The 20,250-nt window shown below is 39.5% G+C and overlaps 1 protein-coding gene and 1 pseudogene across 1 annotated transcript in view; one reads left to right on the top strand and one right to left on the bottom strand.

Moving 5' to 3' along the window:
- Window positions 1-3,615: 3,615 nt before the first annotated feature.
- The window catches only part of Tmem200a (transmembrane protein 200A), a 99,523-nt gene continuing 82,888 nt past the window's right edge, over window positions 3,616-20,250 (bottom strand). The window contains exon 4 of the transcript XR_010055953.1: window positions 3,616-16,212. The gene's annotated coding sequence lies outside the window, so the exon portion shown is untranslated. The remainder of the gene's footprint in view (window positions 16,213-20,250) is intronic.
- Hmgb2-ps6 (high mobility group box 2, pseudogene 6) lies at window positions 16,056-17,154 on the top strand (annotated as a pseudogene).

The raw sequence follows: 20,250 nt of genomic DNA, 5'->3' as shown, positions 1-20,250 counted from the left end.
TTCTATTTTGCCATGTGAGAGAAAAGAGGTCCAATGACCCCTTCCCCAACTCCATTCTCAGGATCCTGGGGTGAGATTTAAATTTAAGTAGAGGGCAGAGGATATAACATCTAAACATCTGGTCCAGGTATGATTTCACTTACCCCCGACCCATCATTACCTCAGCCTCATCCAGTAAGATGCTCACAGAAGTTTTTACAGCTGTGTGCAAATCTCTTTCTTGGCTGGTGCTAGTTCTGTTTCCCAGCCTAAGATTCCAGTAGTTGATAGACTGAGACAAGACTGTCTTTTTAGAATATTTTCATTTCTGCTACCTAATGACATCACTGTTGTTGTTTTTGTTGTTGACTTAATTAAATGGCCTAAGTAGTTTAGGATGAAAAGGATTTGAAGAAACATAATTGAATAGAAACAAGGTAACCTAAATGCCTTTAGCTTCTCCAGCCACTATGGTATGAGTCCAGGTGCCCTCCATCATTCTAGAGATTGTCTAGGAACATTTTTTTATACTCACTGAGACACTTATTACTTCCAATGAAGACAGGAAAGTTGAGAGATGTTTTCTCATTTGCAATTCACTCTCGAATTTTATTAATTTTAATGATGTCAATAGCACTTGACTGATATGGTTTAAAGAATGTATGATTTTCACTTAGTATTTATTTCTTCTTCTTGGAGAAGTTATACCTTGATTTCCTCTGGCCATTTCCATGTAAACACAACAGTGGTGCATTTTGCTTAAAGTTTAAAGTTAGGAAAACTTACATAAAACACCAGGAGTTTCTTTAGCAGGGGAAAGTCTGTTGGAATTTAAGGCATGATTTCTTGAAATCAGAGAGGAGTGTTGGCTGAGAACACCTTGTAATCTGAACATCAGAATGTGTGTTGGTTGTCACGCTTAGAACTGATTAAATGCGATTCTAAAATCAGTGATAGGGGAAATTTATGCCTGCACCTTAACATTGTAGGCTGGCTTTCCCGTCTTAACTATCAGAGAGCAGGCCAGTGCTGTCTCACAAAATAAACATTACAGTTGCCAAGGAAACAGAAATCACCTTGGAGATGATTAACGCCACTAAGACTAACCATGAAGGCTGCAATCAATCATGAGCAAACAAAGAGCCGCAAACATTTTTATAAGGCATAAAAGACAAGTTTTTTTTTTTTTCGGGAGACCATTTAGAATCATAACAATGGTTCTTTGTGAATGTGGGACTTGGCTAGTAAATGGTTACATTTCTAACCACTCACTGATCAGTGTTTTGCTAGATCCGTTGTTTGGGTTCCTTTTAGGTATGGTAGAAAAGGTCCTGATAAAGCAAACCTTGGCAGTCTGTAAGCACCGCTGGTCATGATCTGTTATTTTCCCGCTATGGTGAGTCTTTGTAATTGAGACTCTTTTGACTCTGAATTATCATATTTGAAATTTTAAATGTCTGTGGAGTTTAGAAAAATGGTGTTGTCTAAAAGAACTTTGCTATAATGCTAACACTATAATGCTAAAACTGTATTATAACACTATAATGCTAACAAGAAACTTTGTTACTGGGCAAAAAAACAGAATTCAACTTAAAAGATTTCATTGCTGAATTTAGGAAGGATAACTTTTTTTTGTAGCTGTTGTTACATGGCATGCGTTATGAAGTTTAGACTGTTCTGTCCTCGAAGGACAAAAAAATCATTATCAACGAAGAGGCTGTCCCAATAATACACTTATGTCAAATTTTAATTTTAGAGGAGATAAAAACAGAAGTATATATGCTTTTTCATGTAAAGAAAGCTGCATATGAAAATGCTATTCATGTTGAATAATGTTCAATGTTGTTTCAATGTTTTTGCTTTTTAATACTTGTTCATGCCCAGTAGCTTAGCAGATCAAATGACCGCATTCAGGACATAGGGAAGAAGAGGGCATGTTCAGCAGGGGATGCAACCATTTATATGCAAAATGTGAAAATCGATACTAGACAAATGACACAGTTCCTCCAACAATGAAATCAAAGAGGACACAGAAGGAAAAGGAAGACCCGAAGAGATGCAGAGGAGACAGTAACCAGCTGTCAAACGAGACCCTTACTTGGACTTTGATACAGGGAAGTCAACAGAAATAAGAGGAATTGTTACCGGGAGCCAAGCACACTCAGTCTCAGGAATTCTTCTCAGGAATGTTCTGCTCATTGTATGGCCCCTATCTCCAGGAAAATTAAGCCAGTTACAGCCTCCAGCCTTGGGACACCTAGCCAGTTGTCTGTTCTTATCAGTGTATACCTGCGATTTATGGTTTAGGGCTATAAGAAGGGTGGTGGCAGTGATGGATTGTCCTGGGTAACCTTCCTACCTGCTTGTCTTTATAAGCCGCTGTTTTTTGAAATAAACTTTGAGAGCTTGATCAGAACACAGACTTACTTTCCTTCTTTGTGCCTCCTGTTCCCTATTCTTTCGCCCCCTCCCAGGTCCACTCTGAACCCCCGCTGGCCGGGGCAAATTATGAGACAACTGCAAACACACTGAGTAATACTTGATAATAGTAAAGAGTCGATACTAAGTTTGTGGTGAGAAAAGTACCCAAATAAATAAGTAATAGAAGGAGCCTATGAGATGGCTCGTTGAGTAAAAGTATTGCTGACAAGCCTAAGGACCCAAGTTCAATACCTGAGACCAGAGTTAGGTATAAGGAAAGAACTCAAAGTGGTCATCTGATCCCCTCATATATCGTAGCCTGAGTTCTCCGAATAAATAGATGTAATTAAAAGATATTTTTTATGAATAAAAAATAATGAAAGGAGACTTCTCAAAGGATAAATGCTGAGTTTATCTACCAATGAAGACAATGTGTACAGTCACGGTGAAGGAAATTCCTTGGCTTTGTAAAATCAACAGAAGAGACCTTGTCAATTATAAAGGATGACATTGGAAGTAATATTCAATATTTACAATTAAAAAGTTAATTTTTTTTTTCTAAAAGTGAGCTGGACATGAGAGAAATATGTGCTGGTGAAACCCTGGCATTTAGGAGAAATAGATCCTCCAGACTCTTGTGGCTCTAAGTCTCCATTTGCATGAGCAGGCCTGTGTGTGCAAGAGCCCCTTTGATTTTATCTTTTACATGGGGAACAGTACCTGGGGTTTTATTCTGAACTCTCTACACTTAGATATATTGGCCTAGAGGATCCTGGTGCCCTTGGTTCATATGCAAATAACCTAACAGAATCCTGACAGCATATTAGTCACTCTCCAAGAATAAGCCAGAGGTGTCAGGGCTGGACAGGGAGGAGGCTACATTCATTTTCCTCACGATACTATGGCTATTATGGTCCTCTGCTGCCTTGAGGAAACAGAGGGGTTTCCAGAAGCCATTCCACTGACTGCTGGAGGTCAGTGGCTTGGAAAATTATTTTGTGCTCCCCCAACCCCCATTTAAGTTCTCGATTTTATTTTCTAATACATTATATGCCTGTAGACAGAAAACATAAACTTATATCTTTTTAGTCTTTAGTACATTTAGTAAGAATATATAATGTTCCTGGGACTAATAACTTGGAAACTCTTATTGTTTTTGTTGTCGTGTTGGCTTTGAGTGGCACTGCTATGCAAAATATTACAGGAGCACACGAATTTTAGAAAATTTGGATTTTATTGAGCATACACAGCAAAGGGCTTAATTTACTTATTTCCAGCTTGTCTAATGCTAATAACATGTCCACATTGCTATAAGGTTCTAAAGCAAAAACCTTGGCTTCATTATATACGGTCTACATAATACCAGAAGACCAAATTTAAATAAGCCAGCTTTTTATCTGAGACACTTGTGAGTAAAGGCAACATCTCATATGAAGCTTAGAAAGTTCTTTCATAAGAGTGGGGAGGGTGTTTTTGCAGGCAAAAGGCCAAAGAAATCAGAACAGATAATAAAGGCGGATTGGTCATTTTGACATAGGGTTAAAATGGAGAGATTGCCTGAATTGTACTATCCCTGGCCCCTAGAGGACTTAGCTCTCTCTGTTCTCTTATTTCTCAGAAAGCCAAACAACTCAGCTCCAGTTTGCTGGTATGGAACCTGTCATGACTTGTATATGCTTGGCCTAGGGAGTTATACTACTTGAAGGTGTGGCCCTGTTGGAGGAGGTGTGTTACCGTGGGTATGGGCTTTAAGACCCTCAAAGTAGCTGCCTGAAAGCCAGTCTTCTCCTGTTTGCCTTCATATAAAGAGGTAGAACTCTCAGCTCCTCCTGCACCATGCCTGCCTAGATTCTGCCCTGCTCCCACCTTGATGATAATGGACTGAACCTCTGAACCTGTAAGCCAGCTCCAGTGAAATGTTGTCCTTCTAAGAGTTGCCTTGGTTATGGTGTCCATTCAGAGCAGTAAAACCCTAACTAAGATAGAAGTTGGTACCAGGGACTGGAGTATTGCTGTGATAGGCCTGACCATGCTTTTGTTTGGAATAATGTGGATTTGGGGACTTTGGATTTGGAAAGCTATTGAATGTTTTAAGTGGGGCTTAATGTGATATCCTAGTAGGAATATGGAAGACATTGTTGTTGTGAGTGGTTTGAACTGTGTAGACCTGGCCCAAGAGCATGCAGTGGAAAAGAACTTCAGTATGTGGCCCAGAGACTGTTTTTGTAGTATTTTGGTGAAGAATGTGGCTGCTTTTTGCCCTTGCCCAAAGAGTCTGCCTGAAGCTAAGGTGAAGAAACTCAGATTAATTGCATTGACAAAGGAAGTCTCAGAAATGCCCATCATAGACTTTGTTCTCTGGTTCAGTTCCAGGAAGAATGTTTTGAATAAGCATAGCAAGCTTAGAAAGGGAAAATATAAAATACATGATTTTAGTATTAAAGGGGCACCAGGAAGTGAAATGGAGTTGAATCCTGTGTTCAAGGATATTAAATTGAATTAAGGGAGTGGTAACTTTGGGGTAAGATCCCACCTAGCTAAATTTAGGTGCAGGCCTGGTGCTATACACCTTTGATCCCAAGAGACAAAGTAGATCTCTGAGTCCAAGGCCAGCCTGGGACAGAGCAAGTTCTAGGTAAAGAAATGTTTAAATTCAGGCCTGGTGGTACATACCTTTAATCACAGAAGATAGAGCCATGCAGCTCTCTGAGAGCAAGTTCCAGGATAACCAAACTTAGTCAGTGAGGGAGCTAGAAAACCGAAAGCTGGTAAAAGAATAAGGGGCGGGTGTGTGTGTTCCAACTTCAGCAAGCAGCAGCACGTGGCAGTTTTGGCCAAGTGGCTCTGGATTTTAGAGTCCAGAATAGAAGGGACTACTGGGACAATTGGCGCTGGTTAGCTGGAGCTAAGAAATTAGTGGTGATAAAAAAGAGACCAGCATCACTGAGGTGAAATCTTCTGGAAAGTGTTTTCTGAGAGCACAAAGAAGCTGTGTTCCAGAGATAGCCAAGATTGCACCTTGTGCTGTAGCTATACTTGGTAATGTGTGGGAGTCACCCAAATGGTACTGGGTTTGAGGACATGAAGGGGTCACGAAGAGCAGCTGTGGTTTGGCACTGTGAGAGGCCATGGAAGACCACTGGTGAAGGTGCAGCCTCAGTTGCAGTTTGCAGGCCAGGACTGAAGGGGTCATGCAAAGGAGCTGAGACTTGGCACCATGAAAAGAGCCTACGAGAGACAATTGGTGAAACCTAGGTACAGCAGAAGACCCCAGCGTATTGCAGATGCCAGTACCCTGAGAAGATCATCAAGAACAGCAGCCGTGGAGTGGATCAACCTGAGCTTAGATTGCTATAGAGGGCAGAACTGGAGATATGGCCCAAGCCATTTGGAGTAACCTAGAAGATCACGTGTGGATCCCAGACACTGAAACAAGAAGCTGTAACATTGAAGTTGCCTTGGAGACCCCAAGATGTTTGAGATGCCAGAGAAGTGGTCTGTACCCTGTTGGCCCTGCTTCCCCTCAGGGCCCTACTTTCTTCAAACTAGAAAGTAGGTTTCCCATGGACAGCAGCCAAAGAACTGTTTTTAGGAACTGTTGGAAATGGGAGCCCAAGATTCAGACCACTTCTGTTCTCTGCAAACCAGTTCACTTTCCTTGGATTCCACTATCTCTTCTGGGCCCTTGGCTCTTGGCCTCAGTTGCCTTCTAGCTCTCCTGAGCACAGGAGCACAGGCTTACGGTTTCCATTATTGGCATAAACTGAGTTAAGCTTACCTGTTCTTGTATACCAATGGAGTTATTCATTGGTTGATTCAAACACTAATAGTTACAGGCAGAGCAGGTGTAATTAGCTTGTGTCTTGTTACTAGGTAATGTTAACTTAAATGTATAAAACAAAATGTACAGGAGGCTGTTGGTTCAGCCTGAGCTCTGTACCAGGGCTCAATAAACCCAAGCAAAGCACGGTCACCTGGGCTAAGGTTCTGTCTTAGGATTTTACAGTTGTGAACAGACACTATGAGAAGGCAACTTTTATAAGATGATATTTAATTGGGGCTGGCTTACAGGTTCAGAGGTTCAGTCCATTATCATCAAGGAATTTTGGGGGTTACTTAAATATTCTATCATATCATCTGAAATAGTGATATTTTGACTTCTTCTTTTCCAATGTGTATCCTTTGACCTCTTCTTGTTGTCTAATTGCTGTGGCTAGGACTTCAAATACTATATTGATTAGGTAGGGAGAAAGTGGACATTCTAGTCTAGTCCCTGATTTTAGTGGGATTGCTTCAAGTTTCTCTTCATTTAGTTTAATGTTGGCTACTGGTTTGCTGTATATGGCTTTTACTATGTTTAGGTATGGGCCTTGAATTCCTCGTTCCAAGACATTTTTTTAAAAGATTTATTTATTTGAAGTATATGAGTACACTGTAGCTTAGACACACCAGAAGAGGACATCATATCCCATTACAGATGATTGTGAGCCACCATGTGGTTGCAGGGATTTGAACTTAGGACCTCTGGAAGAACAGTCAGCGCTCTTAGCCACTCAGAAATCTCTCAGCACTTTCCAAGACTTTTATCATGAAGGGGTGTTGAATTTTGTCAAATGCTTTCTCAGCATCTAATGAGATGCTCATGTGGGTTTTCTTTGAGCTTGTTAATATAGTGGATTACATTGATGGATTTCTATATATTGAACTATCCCTGCATCCCTAGGATGAAGCCTGCTTGATTATGGTGAATGATTGTTTTGATGTATTCTTAGATTCAGTTTTCGAGAATTTTATTGAGTATTTTTGCATCAAAATTCATGAGGGAAATTGGTCTGTAGTTCTCTTTCTTTGTTGGGTCTTTGTGTGGTTTAGGTAAAAGTGTAATTGTGGCTTCAAAGAATGAATTGGGTAGTGTTCCAATTTTGTGGAATAGTTTGAAAGGGTATTGGTATTAAGTCTTCTTTGAAGGTCTGATAGAATTCTGCACTAAACCCATCTGGTCCTGGGCCTTTATTGGTTGGGAGACTTTTCACAACTACTTCTATTCCTTTAGTGGTTTTGATACTGTTTAGATGGTTTATCTGATCCTGATTTAACTTTGGTACCTGGTATCTGTCTAGAAAATTTTGCATTTCATCCAGAATTTCCAGTGTTGTGGAGTATGGCTTTTGCAGTAGGATCTGATGATTTTATTTAATTTGCTCAGTTTCTGCTGTTATGTCTCCCTTTTCATTTCTAATTTTGTTAATTTGGATATTGTCTTTGTGCCCTCTGGTTAGTCTGGCTGAGGGTTTAATCTATCTTATTGATTTTCTCAAAGAACCAGCTCCTGGTTTTGTTGATTTTTTTTTTTTTGTATAGTTCCTTTTGCTTCTACTTGGTTTATTTCAGTCCTGAGTTTGGTATTTTCTGCTGTGTACTCCTCTTGGGTGTATTTGCTTCCTTTTGTTCTAGAGCTTTCAGGTGTGCTGTCAAGCTGCTGATATATGCTCTCTCAGGTTTTTTGTTTGTTTGTTTGTTTGTTTTTTTGAGGTATGAGTTTTCCTCTTAGCACTGCTTTCATTGTGTCTCATAAGTTTGGGTATGTTGTGCCTTCATTTTCATTAAATTCTAAAAAGTCTTTAATGTCTTTTTGTCTTCCTTGACCAAGTTATCTACGAGTAGAGTGTTGTTCAGTTTCCATGTGTATGTGGGCTTTTTGTTGGTTTTATTGTTATTGAAGACCAGCCTCAGTTCATGGTGATCTGATAGGATGCATGGGATTATTTTGATCTTGAATCTGTTGAGGCCTGTTTTGTGACCTATTATATGGTCAGTTTTGGAGAAGGTATCATGAGGTGCTGAGAAGAAGGTATATTCTTTTCTTTTAGGATGAAATGTTCTATAGTTTTCTGTTAAATCCATTTGGTTCATAACTTCTGTTAGTTTCTCGGTGTCTCTGTTTAGTTTCTGTTTCCATGATTTGCTTATTGCCCAAAGTGGGGTGTTGAAGTCTCCCACTATTACTGTGTGTGGTACAATGTATGCTATCAGCTTTACTAAAGTTTCTTTAATGAGTGTGGGTGTCCATTTTCTATTTTAATTCATTTTTAATTTGTTAAACTTATTTTTAATGTATTAAAATAAAATTAAATTTTAGTGAATTTTATAAAAAGCTACATATTATGTTTCTGTAACTAGTAAGATGATATAAATTATATATACATATTATATACATTGTGTAATATATATGTATATTTAACGTGTGCATTTTATTTATTTTTAATTATTTACTTATTTATATCCCAAATGTTGCTACCCTTGGTCCCTCCTTGTGCAGTTCCTCCCCTCCCTTTTGCCTCTGAGAGGGCAGCCCCATATCCGCCTTGGTATCCCCCACCATGGTGCATCAAGTCTCTGCAGGATAAGCACATCCTCTCTTACTAAGACCAGACCATGTATGCTCTTTGGTTGGTGGCTCGGTATCTGGGAGCATGCAGGTGTACAGGTAGTTGTCACCGTTGGTCTTCCTGTGCAGTTACTATCTCCTTGCTGGTCTTCAATCCTTACCCTAACTCTTCCAATGGGGTCCCCAACCTCCGTCCAATGTTTGTCTGTGGGTATCTGGAACTTTGTCAGGAAGCTGTTGTTTAGAGCTTCCCAACCGAGGACGGCTATGCTAGGCAAGCACAGCATAGCATCATTGATAGTATGAGGGATTGATGCCTGCCCCTGGGCTTGGTCTCAAAATGGGCCAGTCACTGTCCAGCCATTACTTCTGTCTCTGCTCCATCTTGGCTCTTGTATTTCTTTTAGACAGGAACAGTTTTTGGCCAAAGGTTTTGTAAGTGGGTTAGTGTCTGCATACTGCTACTGGAGGTCCTGTTTGGCTACTAGAGGTGGTCTTTTCAGGTTCCATATCCCAACTGTTGGGCATTCCTGTTAAGGTCACCTGCATTGACTCCTGAGAGCCTACCGTATCCCAGACCTCTGGGACTTCTTAGAGAATCCCCCATCCCTGACCCCTGGCAGCTGCTTACATATTTCTATTCATTCTCCTAGTCCTCTGGGCCTCTCTCTTGTCTCTCCCTATGCCTGATCCTGTCCCCCATTCCCCTGTCTCTCCCCTCACCTACCCAGGTCCCAGGTTCCTCCCTCCCTTTGCCTCCATGACTATTTTGTTCTCCCGTCTAAGTGGAATTGGGATTGAAGCATCCTTACTTGGGCTTTCTTGTTTAACTTCTCTGAGTCTGTGAGGTCTATAATAGGTATTCTGAAATGTTGGCCAATATTCACTTATCAGTGAGTATATACCATGCATATCCTTTGGGGTCTTGGTTACTTCACTCAGGATATTTTCTAGTTCTGTCCATTTGCCTGAAAAATTCATGATGTCCTTTTTTTTTTTTTTAAAATAACTGCATAGTATTCCATTGTGTAAATGCACCACATTTTCTGTATCCATTCTTCAGTTGAGGGACATCTGGGTTGTTTCCAGTTTCTGGCTATTAGGAATAGACTGCTATGAACATAGTGGAGCATGTGTCCTTGTTATATGTTGGAGCGTCTTTTGAGTATATGCCCAGGAGTAGTATAGCTGGGTCTTCAGGTAGAACTATTTCCAATTTTCTGAGAAACTATCAGATTATTTCCAGAGAGGATGTACTAGTTTGCAATCCCACCAGCGATAGAGGAATGTTCCTCTTTCTTTACATCCTTGTCAGCATGTGCTGTTGCTTGAGGTTTTGATCTTAGCCTTTCTGATCGGTATAAGCTGGAATCTCAGTGTCAATTTGATTTGCATTTCCTTGGTGACTAAGGATGTTGAACATTTCTTTAAGTGCTTCTCAGCCATCTGAGATTCTTCTGTTTGGAACTCTCAGTTTAGTTCTGTACCCCATTTTTTGATTCAGTTATTTGGTTTTTTGGAGTCGAACTTCTTGAGTTCTTTATATATTTTGGATATTAGTCCTCTGTCGGATGAAGTATTAGTGAAGATCTTTTCCCAATCTGTAGGCTATCATTTTGTCCTATTGACAGTGTCCTTTGCCTTACAGAAGCATTGCAGTTTCACAAGGTCCCATTTATTAATTTTTGACCTTAGTGTCTGAACCATTGGTGTTCTGTTCAGGAAATTGTCTGATGTACCAATGCATCCAAGCCTGTTTCCCACTTTCTCTTCTATTAGATTGTCTGTCTGGTTTTACATCGAGATCTTTGATTTGGACTCAAGTTTTGTGTGGGGTGATAAATATGGATCTGTTTGCATTCTTCTCCAGACAGACATCCAGTTAGACCAGCACCAATTGTTGAAGATGCTCTCCCTGTTCCATTGTATGGCTTCTTTGTGAAAAATCAAGTATCTGTAGGTGTGTGGGTGTATCTCTGGGTCTTTGATTCGATTCCATTGATCCACCATGGTCCATCTATAACAATCCCAGGCAGTTTTTACTATTATTGCTCTGTAGTACAGCTTTAGGTCTCCAGAAGTTCTCTTACTGTTTAGGATTTTCTTTTTCTTTTCTCCTTCCTTCCTTCCTTCCTTCCTTCCTTCCTTCCTTTCTTTCTTTTTTTCTTTCTTTCTTTTTTGGCTATTTCAGGATCCGTGAAGAATTGTGTTGGAACTTTAATGGGGATTGCATTGAGTCTGTAGATTACTTTTGGTAAGATGGCCATTTCACTATGTTAATCCTACGGATCCGTGAGCAAGGGAGATCTTTCCATCTTCTGATTTCTTTCTTGGTTCCTTTCTCCAGGAACTTGAAGTTCTTATCATATAGGTCTTTCACTTGCTTGATTAGACTTACAGCAAGGTATTTTATGCTATTTGTGGCTATTGTAAAGAATACCATTTACCTAACTTCTTTTTCAGACTGTTTATCACTTGCATATATAATATAGTATGTATTATATTGTATGTAAATCACTTACGTATATAATATACACATTTATTAGGAATACATATTATATATGTATATACACATATACATTGTGTAATATGTCTATGTACATATATAATTTTTGGTAAGCCAGAATATTGTAATATAGCCAAGAATAGGGATGCTTTTGTCTCCACTTCTCCTGGGTGCTGGGAAGTGTTCATTACCATATCCAGGTGTACCTTTAACGGTATCTATAAAAACTAAAGAAAAGGGGTTGGGGATTTAGCTCAGTGGTAGAGCGCTTGCCTAGCAAGTGCAAAGCCCTGGGTTTGGTCCCCAGCTCTGAAAAAAAAAAAAGAAAGAAAAAGAAAAAAGAAAAAACTAAAGAAAATCTTGAAAGTAACGCTAAAGTAATATAGCTTATGATATAAAAGGGAACTTGAGACAGAGTTGAAAGAGTCAGCACACTCAATGAAAAGATTGACCCCTGACAATAAATAGTCAGAGTTTAAACAGCAGAGCTGCCAAGAATGAGAAGATCCAGAATACACAGGGGGCCAAATTTACAGGGGATCTTCTAGAGTTCAATGTTAAAGTTTTTATTTCAATCAGACATCTAAGTGGGAAAGACAAGAGTCTTGATAAAGCAGAGAATAGGGTGAGATGTGGGAAAACCTTGTCTAGCTCATCGAAGGCTCTGGATTCTATTCCCAGTACCAAGAAAAGGGTGGACAGAGTTTGAAAGTCCTGGGCATAAGATATTTGTTAAAGCTAACATATTACAGTTACAACTGGTAACTTGAGAAGCAAAACCAAAGGACCGAGCTCTAGACCAGTCCAATGTTAAGTGGTAGTGGAGAAAAGGAAAAAACAAACAAACAAACAAACCCCAAAAAACAAAACAGAAAACGAATAACAGCTACAAAAATAACAAGAACAACAACAAGAGCAACAAGATGGTGTCTTGTAGGTTAGGGAGACCTCAGCAAAGCAAGAACTCTTCCTCTGGGCTAGTGTGTGTGTGTGTGTGTGTGTGTGTGTGTGTGTGTGTGTGTGTGTATGTGTATGTGTGTGTGTGTGTATGTGTGTGTGTGTGTGTGTGCGCGCGCGCGTGTGCACGTACTTTCCTTGGCCCAGCTTTGAGTCATTACTGGTCTACATACCATCTCATCTTCTGTTCTTGTCCAGTTCAGACTTGAAGTTCTGGTCACATATCTAGCCTGAGATGTGTGCTTCTAGACTACGTCTAGATCTTGGCTGCATTTTCTCTGTATGAGATTGTCTTTGAATCATTTCCTTAATTCCCTTAAGTCCTCAAGGGCTACCTCAAGTTGTTCCACCAGAGAGCATTCTTCCTTTTTAATATTCCTTCAGGGTGTCAAGGGTAATGCAGATCTCACGGTCAGTTTGAGTATAATAAACCAAAATCGCATGACTGCGCACAAGGAGCTCAGAGTCTTTTTATAAATTATTTGTTTAGACTAAGTTTAATAAAGTCAGATACTTTTTCCTACTCTATTGACGAGAGTAAGTGTTTGCCTTTGAAATTTCATTTTTCTTACTTTTATGGTATCTGAGGTTCGCTTCAATGTGTAAAAGTTTAATTAAGACCAAATTTTTATTTTAGGTAATTTGCATGAACAGGTAATACTAGAATTCCCGTGAGACTAGATAATGAGGAACTGTGTCCTACCAATCTCAGGGCCTTGGAAAGGGAAGATAACCTGAAGCTCTGTAAACACCAACCAATGAAAGGAAAACCTCTCTTCTTATCTCAGAGAGAGGAGGCCCGAAGATTAAAGTAAAACTATATGGGGCTATATAAGGTAATATAAAATTTCAACAACTCTTGTCCATTCTTTACATAATAAAATTCCTTTTCATTCCAGAAAGATTTTTTATATCTTGTTTTGAAAATGATATTTACAGCTTCTGACATTCGTTCCCTCTTTGGTTACAGACTGGAGTGAACAGGAAGGCCACTGGGTTGGGTTGGTCTCTCCTATAAATCCCTGTAACTGATTCTCACTCTAGTGAAAGACTGTTAGCCCAGCCCTAACAGAGATTTTATAACCGGCCACCCATGCTTTTTGTTTTATTTGTCAGATGGTCTGTGCTAAACTGACTCATAAGTGTGTGGTAATTAAATTTAGCTAGTGTTTCTCACCATAGACTAAGGTTCCATCACTATTCACTGAAACAGTATTATCAGCACTGTGTAAGACCCTGATACACTAGAACCAATTCAGAATTTTTTTTTGTGATTTCTCAGTATATAAATAATTCAGTGACACGGAGGGATTGACAATGACTCTCATTCCGACCATTGAGTCAACTTTTGGTAGGAGAGACCAAAGGTAGCACATATCAAGGATGGAAAAGATTCGCCTATTTTCTTTCAGGTGTCTTCTCTTGCCTTCCTTGTAATTTCATGTGTCACTATTTTATTGTAAAATGACCAATACAGAATTTTATCTCTCTCTCTACTTGCTAGTAAGCAAGCATTGACATTAAACTGGCTTCATAGAAGCAAATCTATAAATAAGAGAAGATTTCTGATGACTCATAGATGAAGCACTAACCATGACGTGTTTGAGACCAGGCAGTATTTTTAGAACTGGACCAGACCATTTTGACTGTTTTTTTAAGCATCTTGTATCATAATTTCTGAGTGTATATCTTTTCCAGTAGAAGTGTACAGTAAGAAAAAGAATGTGGCTTATATTAAATTTGCTTTGTAAGTTGCTAAACATCTTTCTGGGAAACATAAAACAACATGCAGTATTTATATGCCAAAGAGCATATAATTCATAAGAGAATGTGGTCATGTTTTTAAGATGATAATGGACATACTATACAAAAAGGGAAAACTATAGACTATATTGAATATGATCTTGGATTAACTATAACTTAAGCTGAACCTGATCTTAGATTTCAATGTCCTCCATATTTTTTGCTCATATATGTTTTATTCAACATTCTTGATTTTCTCTAACAAACTAAAAATAAAATGCAAGCATATTTTTAAAAGATTCCCTTGACTTGTCAAGAATTGAGAGAAAAGTTAATTTGGCTTTCCAGATTATTAACAGAGTAAATGATATCATAAGGAAACATATTTTAGAATTTGAAAAAGCTTTAGGGAAAATACTCCTAATCACCACAGAAAATATCTAAGTTCATAAAAAGAAGTGATTTTATTATTGTTATAAAATTTTCCAAACAGCATTCAGTTATTGATGGTTTGTTCCTGGACGATTTCAAATGAATGATCAAGTCTTTAGCCCTTAGGAGGACTGACTCAGTGAGCTGGCTAAGAAACACTGATAAAATGTGCTTTTAAACCAACTAAAAATATTTTTTCACACCTCAATAATTAAAAAATTATGATCTTGGTTTTATTCCAAAATAAAGTATAGTTGGAATGCCTTTTTGTCTCACATAGGTTTTCAGTAAGCAAGGAGAACATATGGTGTTCTCTCCTTCTCTCCCATCTCCAGACTGCACAGTCCTTACCCTGCCTCCTTTTACACGTGAGGTTTGTTTAATGTGGATAGAAATGTTTTTTAGTTCTGTAAAACTTTCACATTGAAAGAGTGTCATGGTCTTAGAGAGCTTATGGGCATAACCCTCATGGCAGTGTTAGGGAGCTAATATGTTAAGATACAGAAAATCAAAGGATAATACAAATACTAGAATTTTCAATTGCAAGTTATGTGCTTTCTCTAAGATCAGTCTCTACTGCACCCCTTATTATCTAAGATATGTTACTTTCCTCCCAATATTTTAGATGTTTTTCTCTGTCCTGAGTTCTGCAAAAATCAAATAAACCTTTACTATTAAGAATAAGAAGTCATGGATATAGGTCCTGATATTTCTATAAACTTATATATTCCCCTGAGTGTTGACTCAAGCATCTTATTGCTTCTGAATTTCAGATGCTTTCAGTAGCAAATTATTCTGTATATTGTACTAGAAATGCTATAGCTTTGACTACAGTTAAGTAAAATGGACAAGTGTTCTGCAAACAAGTTTGATGAATTAGTATTTTATACATGCATCATGAACCTAGGGATAAAATATGTACTGGTAATGAGAAAGCCCTAAAAGATTATACATTTCAAAACTATTAAACACAATTAAGGTAAGATTAAAAAAAAAAAAAAGAACCAGCCAATTCTGCAGTAAAACAATTCTGCAGTGGACCAATGAGAAGAGAAAAAAATATTCCAAGCTAAAGATGGTGCAGCAGTTTGCAGCTTTCTGTAAAGCACGTTAGAGGTATAAGAACAATAAGCTCCTGTCTATAGAGACTTCCTACAGTCATCTCTTTATTTTATCACCTTACACAGTGAGTAAATGCTTATAGACAAATGCAAATTAGCTTACCTGGTTTGAAGCATGAGGAGCATCTGCCCTCCTGCCATTTAAAGGTGGGTTGACCTAGTTCTGTCATTTTAAGGGCTGTTCTCGAACACAGCATTATGGACTGAATCATGCTTTGACCTCCAGTTCCTGGGCTGAGACCTCAGTTCCCTCCACCCACTCACCCCCTCCCACCAAAGAATACAGCTGTATTTAGAGAGAGTTCTGTTAGTTAATGACTTGGTTGCATTGGGACGAGGATCTTGGGAGGTGGGCCCTAATGCATCCCTGACTGTTGTTCTTAGAAAAAGAAAATTTGGATGTATACAGTGACACTAAGAATGTACAAGACCTGTGAGGACAACGTGAATTCTCACTAGAAGGCAGCCGTCTGAAAGCCAGGAAGAGATGCTTTAAGAAGAGAAACAGAGAAGCCAGTTCTCGCCGGAGCTTGGGGAAGGAAGTCTCTCTGTGGAGGTCTGAGGGAAGAGCTCGCACCAGGTAGACGCTGCGCCGTCATCATGGGCAAGGGGGACCCCAACAAGCCGCGGGGCAAGATGTCCTCGTATGCCTTCTTCGTGCAGACCTGCCGGGAGGAGCACAAGAATAAGCATCCCGACTCGTCGGTCAACTTCGCCGAGTTCTCGAAGAAATGTTCGGAGAGATGGAAGACCATGTCTGCCAAGGAAAAGTCGAAGTTTGAGGATTTGGCCAAGAGCGACAAAGCTCGTTATGACAGGGAGATGAAGAACTATGTTCCTCCCAAAGGTGATAAGAAAGGAAAGAAAAAAGATCCAAATGCTCCCAAGAGACCACCGTCTGCCTTCTTCCTGTTTTGCTCTGAACATCGCCCAAAGATCAAAAGTGAACACCCCGGCCTGTCTATTGGAGATACTGCAAAGAAACTGGGGGAGATGTGGTCTGAGCAATCTGCCAAAGATAAACAACCGTATGAGCAGAAAGCAGCTAAACTAAAGGAGGAGTATGAAAAGGATATTGCTGCGTACCGTGCCAAGGGCAAAAGTGAAGTAGGAAAGAAGGGTCCTGGTAGGCCAACAGGCTCAAAGAAGAAGAATGAACCAGAAGATGAGGAAGAGGAGGAGGAAGAAGATGATGAAGATGAAGAGGAGGAAGATGAGGATGAAGAATAAGTATCTCTCCTAAAGTGTGGAGTATATGTGCTCAGGCAATTATTTTGCTAAGAATGTGAAATTCAAGTGCAGCTCAACATTAGCTTCAGTATAAAAACTGTACAGATTTTTGTATAGCTGATGAGATTCTTTGTAGAGAAAATACTTTTTAAAAAGAGTTTGTAGCTTTTTCAGGGGCTACAACGTACAGTTAGATTTAAAGCTTTTGATGTTGAATGTTTCTAAATATTTAATGGTTTCTTTAATTTCTTATGATAGCAAAAAAAAAAAAAACTTCATAGGAATTTGTATTACCAGTAAAAGAATTTTTTTTTAGGATGTTGCATTTTTGTTTTTTTTTTAAATTTGTAATAAAATAATGTATATTAAAAAAAAAAGAAGAGAAACAGAGTGATTGACATGTGGCCTCAGGCTTCTGCCCTCCAAAGCTGTGAGTATACAGGCCTCTTGGTCTCTGATAGAGGTCTATTTTGTTATAGCAGGTCTAGAAACTCATACAGTCTCTTAAGACCATAATAATTGCAGGCCCTCTCGGGAGGTAAAGTTTCTGTCCTGTGCTTCTTGTTGGGAGAGATAGTAGAGAGAGGGAAATCAATGACTTATTTTAGTTTGAATGCAAATAACAAAGAGCTTTAATCTAATGGAAGATTAGAGGCAAGGTTCTTTAATAATTCAATATCACACTTATGTGCTCAGAAACCTTGCTAAGAGGTATGAAATATGGTGTTAGAGTGAGGGGAAGGGAGCGATGGCAGAGTGGCTCACTGTAAGAGTCAGGGTAACCTTACATTTTATACCCAGTCCCTAGAGGATAAGAGACTTATTTCTTACAGCAATTGGATATTGTAGTCAGTTGACATGTAGCTCTGGGCTGGCAAAGTCACTAGCATTTAATGTATTGTAGCAAAGTATTAGTAGGCAGGTAGGTGTTTTTCTTTTTCAAATGTATTTTTTCTTAGCCATCCATGGCATGTTTCTGTGGTGTATATAAATGTTAAATTTGAATTGCTAAAGCAAGTAACTTAGGTTTGTGTTAAGTCAATTTGTATGAAAATTTTCTTTTCGGATAAAATTAGCTTTGTTTCTCCAAACACTTAAAATTTGATATATTTCATATATTTGAGCTTGAAAGCTTTTCAAACTCATGGTTGTACTGGATTATATGATTTGTTATCTCAAAAAAGCAAAACTACATGTCTTAGAGAAGCTCTGCTTCTTTCTAGAAATAATCATAGTTACATTAAAACTATAGTGCTAAATATATAAAAAGAGATTATCAGTATGAAAATAAATTTTGGTCAGATATTCTATTTGAGACCTTGTTCTATAGCAATTTCCTCCAAGATTAAATCATCCATCTTGGAAGGATACTCTTTAGGACATGGGATGCTAGAAAGGTTAGACAACAGAATTCACTAAGGGAAGATGAAATACTTCGTTCTGCAGGGAAGCTCATTAAACCCAGGGAAAAAATGACCTCAAAGGTTGCAGGAAGTCCCTGAAACTGACCAGACATATTGGGCTCCTCTCTGGCCAAGCATACATAAACTGTAAGGTCTACCCAGAGATTCTTGGACCAGCTGAGCTGCCTCAAAGTGAGAGGTCCTCCAAGCTATCTTCAAAAAGCAGAGACCAGCCAAACTGCATAGAAGAAACAAAGACCTGCCGAGCTGCCTGGAAGGGGCTGGTTTGAGAGTTTCTGAGCAGACCTTACATTCTTATTTGATGAAGGGCTACCTGCAATGGACAGCCTCCAACCTGTTGAGCTGCCTGCGGGTTGTTTTGTGAGCTGTCACCCATGCTGAGGCAGGCTGTGGTGATGCAGCTGTCTTTGAACAATTTCTGCTCCTGTGAGTAAGCCCTCACCCATACTCTCAAAAGGAATTGGAGTGAAACTCATTGGTTTACCAAACTGTATTTTTTTTTTTTTACTTCTCCCCAGAAGCAGTGTCATAGAACAGATCTCATTATAGGTGATTTTGAAAGCTGCTGAAGAAACCCCTCTGGTTGGGGATTTATTGTATCTATCTGGCTGCTGTAACAAACTACAATAAATTTGAAAGTCATGATCTTGTTCAACACTAGAAATCCAAACTCCACACCATTTTCATCAGGTTAAACACCAACCGAGTTTCTTCCTCTAGCAACTAAGGGCAGAATCCATTTTTATTTTGTTTTGTTTTGTTTTGTTTGATGAGTAAATAAATGTCTATTTATCTCATATAGGGAAGAGACACAGACCGAAATAAGGACACCACCAAAATCCAGTTTGGTGAACCGATGAGTTTCACTCGGGCTGCTTTGAAGAATACAGGGGAGGGCTACTTACAGGAGCAGAAATGATTCAAAGACACCTGCATCACCACAGCCCACCAGACCATGGGTGATGGCTCACAAAACCGGAAAAGCAGAGCATACTACACAATCCGCAGGCAGCTCCACAGGCTGTCCACTACAGGTAGCTCAGTTGGCCCGAGCCCCTGTCAGGCAGCTCAGCGGGTCTCTGTTCCTTCTAGGGAGTTTGCTAGTCTCTGCCTTTTCAAAACAACAGGGCTAATCTTTCATTTGGAGGTAGCTCAGCTGGTCTGAGAGTCTCTGCACAGACCTTACAGTTTATATTTGCTTGGGGAAGGGAGGAGCCTAATATGTCCGGTCAGTTTCAGAGACTTCCTGCAACCTTTGAGGTCCTTATTTCCTGAGCTTAATGGCCTCCAAAGCTTGCAGTTCTTAGCACATGGCCTCCCTTTCCACCCTCAAAGCGGGAGCCTTAATGGCTTTGCCCACATCACTACCTTCTTTGTGATTTTCTTACAGTTTCTCTCTTACAAGAACCTTTGTTATTTCCCTGAGTGATCCAAGATGATCTCCCCATTGCAAGATCTCTAATCTCATCAATACCGCCTGCCCATTTTGCCAAGTAAGTTAACATTGATCTGTTCTAGGGTTGGGGCACGGACTTGCCTGGGGCATGCTTATTCATCCGAGAGTGGATGATAGACAGGAAGGGAATGAAGGATGGAAATGCTTTCCAATAACACTTCTGTGTGGTGACAACATTTAGATATTAATTCTTACTATGTGTTTGTCACGACACCACTCTGGACTCTCTAGAAAGGTCATCTCACATAAATTACAGAATCCTGGGAACAGGACTAGCATCTGGCCCAGACTGATGAGTTCACATCAGCGTGTCTGACAGACCACTCCCCATTCCCAGTAAGAACATGACCTTGCCAAGGTTATGCTCTCGAAGCCTGGCTGCAACCTGTGGCTACTTAGCTCTACCACAGTGTCCATCTGTCCTTCCTGATTTGATGAGCAAAGTGCTACATACATAAACACAATTTGATCCTCGTCCAAGAGCGCCCGAAACCTTTAAATTAGAAAGAACCTGATAGTTTATGTTCTGACTCACCTTACATCAACTGACATTGTGAGAAGTATCACTGTCAAGGCTATCCATCCAGGGTACC

This window comes from Rattus norvegicus, chromosome 1 (genome assembly GCF_036323735.1).
Source record: "Rattus norvegicus strain BN/NHsdMcwi chromosome 1, GRCr8, whole genome shotgun sequence".
Lineage (NCBI taxonomy): Eukaryota > Metazoa > Chordata > Mammalia > Rodentia > Muridae > Rattus > Rattus norvegicus.
The sequence above is the reverse complement of the archived record's forward strand: the minus strand, read 5'-3'. Positions and strand labels throughout refer to the sequence as shown.